Source organism: Podarcis melisellensis (assembly GCF_964234715.1).
Source record: "Podarcis melisellensis genome assembly, chromosome: 3".
In the NCBI taxonomy this organism is placed as follows: Eukaryota; Metazoa; Chordata; class Lepidosauria; order Squamata; family Lacertidae; genus Podarcis; species Podarcis melisellensis.
The window spans coordinates 7,937,055-7,940,817 of record NC_138530.1 but is presented as its reverse complement, the minus strand read 5'-3'; the positions used below and the strand labels follow the sequence as shown (position 1 = coordinate 7,940,817).

Here is a 3,763-nt window from a genome sequence, read left to right as displayed (position 1 = left end):
TCATCATTCCGCTGTGCACTGGATACTGCTTATCAACAACAGAAATGTGTTGTTATTGTTGCAGGCCAAATGGCATTAAAACCAAATTGGCAGTAATGGTGAGTCTTGGCAGAAAAGTGTTATTTAACCTGAGCCCAATTTGTGGTATACATGTAGAGAACAAACATGGACCTCCTGAACTTTACAAAAAAAGAGAGATTTTTGTAGCTTCACAAATTGTCCACAAGGGGTATCCACGTCTCAGAAAGACATAAACCAACACACATTTTCCAGCAACATATCAAATATTTATTCATAATAGTACACAATTTTTCTCAAAATCCCCACATCATGGAAGTATTTTCGCAGGCCAAATTAGCAGCACGTCAATCTCATTCTTTGGGTTATATCCTTTGCTGAAAGAAGCAGGTGTTTCTTTCCATTTTAATCTTAAGGAGTTCTGAATAAAGGAAAGAGATTTCTTTAGTGATTCACAGGTTTATGTGTTAAAAGAGAGAGCACACAGAGACGCAAACATTTCTGTAGACTGAACCAGAGTGGGGGAAAAACTCAACGCCAGTGTCTGAATGTGGCCTTCCAGGCCTCCCCATCTGACCCTTGACAGACCGAGCTACACATTCTCTCTCAAAGTCACACAAAATACTGGATCTACACGAAAGCTCATACCAAGAACTAACTTAGTTGGTCTTTAAGGTGCTAATGGAAGGAATTTTTTTTGTTTTGACAATGGCAGACCAACACAGCTACCTATCTGTAACTGGACTTATTGCTTTCAATATCCCTTGTGAAAAGGTATTTTGATCTGTTGGTGACACTGGTCAGCAAAGCCTTTGATGTATACCCTGGCATTTTTGTCTTTGGATGTAGAATCGCTCATAGTTGAGCCTGTATTATCCTAACAGGGCACAGCATCCATAAAATACCATATATTTTGCGTCTTGTGCGTCTTGTGGTCTGGTGTGTCTTATAGAGCGGAAAATACGGTACCTAGTTTCTTAGCATGCCAGTTGGGAGCTCTGCATAGGCTGGGGGTAACTTTGCCACTTCACCACAGGGCTTCCCAGTGGCTGATTGCAGTGCGTGCTTGGTAATGTATATACTGCTTGCTGTTTGGAATAAAATCTGTAATCTTCTCAACCACTTGCGTTTGTATTGATTCCGAATCTAATCTTAAAAGAACAATCTTGCATTTGGCAAGACAGAAGGAAGACAGGGAGATGTATGCACACATACAAAAGTCAGAATTATTCTTGTTGCCACACCCACATTTGTCTCTGACTCCATCCACCAATGGGATGGGGCCCTTGGAACGATGCTCAAAAGGAAATATGGAAATATGGCTCTTGATCCACAAGTCAAGGAGATAAACAACTATACAACCTTTAGAAGATAAATGAAGTCAGCCCTTTATAAAGAAGTGTAAATTTCGAGACTAATTTCTTTAAGCATTTTATTTTATCAATACTTTAAGAAACATGTTCCATTTGAGTTCCATGGAAGAACTAGGAAGAGAACTTACGGTGCACAGCATGGCACGCCTGTAAGACAAGTTGCATCACTCACAACCTTCTCGCATTTAGACTTGCATTTCCCACCAACCTCGTGGCATGTACGAGTATCCCCTGCATGGACAAATCCTAGATAGAGAGATTTTATTTTATTTTATGAAGGCATTTCCACATTCTGACATTCCCGACCCCATTATCACCCGCCATTGCAGCTGCTTCTTTGAGCTGCAGTGGACTACCTTTAACCATCTCATAAGAATACCAGAGATCAACATGTATTGACATTTTGAATTTTCAGATGATTTCAATTCAGTTTTCATAAGGTAGGTGTTACTATGTCTGCACTGAGCTTTCCATTTCGGGAGTGACACTGGAACGTAATGGATTACATGTTTCCTCCAGTGAACAGGGCCAAACCTCTGGAGAGGCAGTTGCCACAAGTTGCAATCTGGAAGGGGAATCTGGGTTTGCCTCTGGATGCTGCCCTCACCTTCCCGCCTCCTTGGCCACAGCAGTGACACCTCCTCATCCCTGGGACAGTTTCTTCAGGAATGCAGGAAAGCTTTCCTTCTCCCACTCTTCCCATTCCTTTTCCAGTTCCTCCTCTATCCTTTCTGACTCTCCAGGGAAGGGGCTTAGTACTTCCCAACAGCTTGTACCCCATCAGTAAGTGCTAGTGGAATGAAGAGCTGAACCTTGCCCTACTGCCATGTCAACCCTGCCTTGCCTACTGCAGTCAATAAAGTTTTGTCCTGATTTAAACCAATGTCTGGTGTCTTGTCTCTGTTATTTCAGGGCTCTCACAGGTCACACAATCACCTTGCAGGGCAAACCCTTTTCCTGCTTGACCTTGCTTGTTCTTCAATATTTTCCCCCAATGAGCTTTATTTGGACACATCAGACTTTGCACTTCATATGGCAGTAAAGGCCAAATATTTATGAATGTCAGACAATCTTTTATATTAGAAATCCTAATCTCATGTTCAAAACACATTTACACACACCCTCATAAATCTGGAAAATGCAGCATAGGAAGAGATGGTGTGAACAGGATTGGATGATACGGCAGAGTCTGAGAAGGGCGACAGCATAGATAAAGGGAAACAAGAATGAAGGAGGGAAGTGTTGAGAGTAGGTGCAGAAGGAGAGAAAGAGAGAGGTTTAGAAAGAGAGAGGAGAGGGAGAATCATAGATCAAGCCACATGGCTTTCATATTAGCCTTGAAGGAAAAGTCTTTAGCAGAAGTGGAGGAGAAAGCCATGCTAGTTAATGAATCCCAATTTTTACATTATGTCTGAGCATTCTGATTTTGATCTATGCCTTACCTGGAGAAGCTAAGAGCATCGCTGAAAGAGCAATGATGTAAAAGATGCTGATCTGCATTGCTGAAGTTTGACTGGGAATGCCAAGTTGGAAACCAAAGAAGGGAGACCAAGAGTGCTCTCGATTTCCTCTGTCTTCCAAAAGATTGCATGTTCACGTATTTATAAGTCTGCAAACAGCACTTACACGTCGGCCCTAGGATTTTGTGTCCTAAAAGTACTGGATGCGATAGCAGGAAGTCCTGTACTCCTCATAAAGTCACGGTGGACCAAAAAGAAGTAAAATACACTAACTTGTACATTGATAGTCCAGTCAGCTCAAGACAGTAATTTTATTGTTTTCTGTGTTTTTGTTAAATTGCCTGTATTTTTCTTCCTGTTTCCTGCTGCTATAGTTCATGGCTAAAACTAATGAACTGAACAGGATGTACAAATTAGTATGGTGAGCACTTTGAGTCTCTTTGTCCTAAAACAAGGTTTCCTTGTTGTTGTTATTTTAAAGTATAAGGCCACATTTAGAACTTGGGGGGAAACTCCAACTGGCAAAATATCTGGATGAGTTTGGTGTGCATTTTCAGTTGATAAGGCAGTCCCAGGTTTTCTGGCACCACTGCTCCCATGACTGGCAAGAAGATGTGGCCAAAAGGAGAGCCTTGTTGGATCAGACCAAAGCTTCATCCAAGATCCTGTTCTGACAGTGGCCAGCCGGATGCCCATGGGAAGCCCACCAATAAGACATAACCACAGGAGTGTGCCTTACCCACAAGTGGTATTCAGAGGCTCTGTGTTATCAAGGCTGGGACTGGACTCCTGACCTTAAGTCTCTGAGTCTCTAAGTCTCTGAGAAGACAGTGAAGTTGTAATTACTGAAATTTGTCAGGGATAATCTTCATGTGTGTTTGGGTGGTGGGGAATGCTTTTCCCCCATTGGTA

General features: G+C 42.1%; 1 long non-coding RNA gene across 1 annotated transcript; it reads right to left on the bottom strand.

Moving 5' to 3' along the window:
• Nucleotides 1-265: 265 nt before the first annotated feature.
• Nucleotides 266-2,966, bottom strand: LOC309366052. The gene is made up of 3 exons (XR_014166445.1): nucleotides 2,834-2,966; nucleotides 1,520-1,637; nucleotides 266-439 (listed from the first exon to the last, which is right to left on the bottom strand). It is a non-coding gene; the product is annotated as an uncharacterized lncRNA (long non-coding RNA).
• Nucleotides 2,967-3,763: the final 797 nt, after the last annotated feature.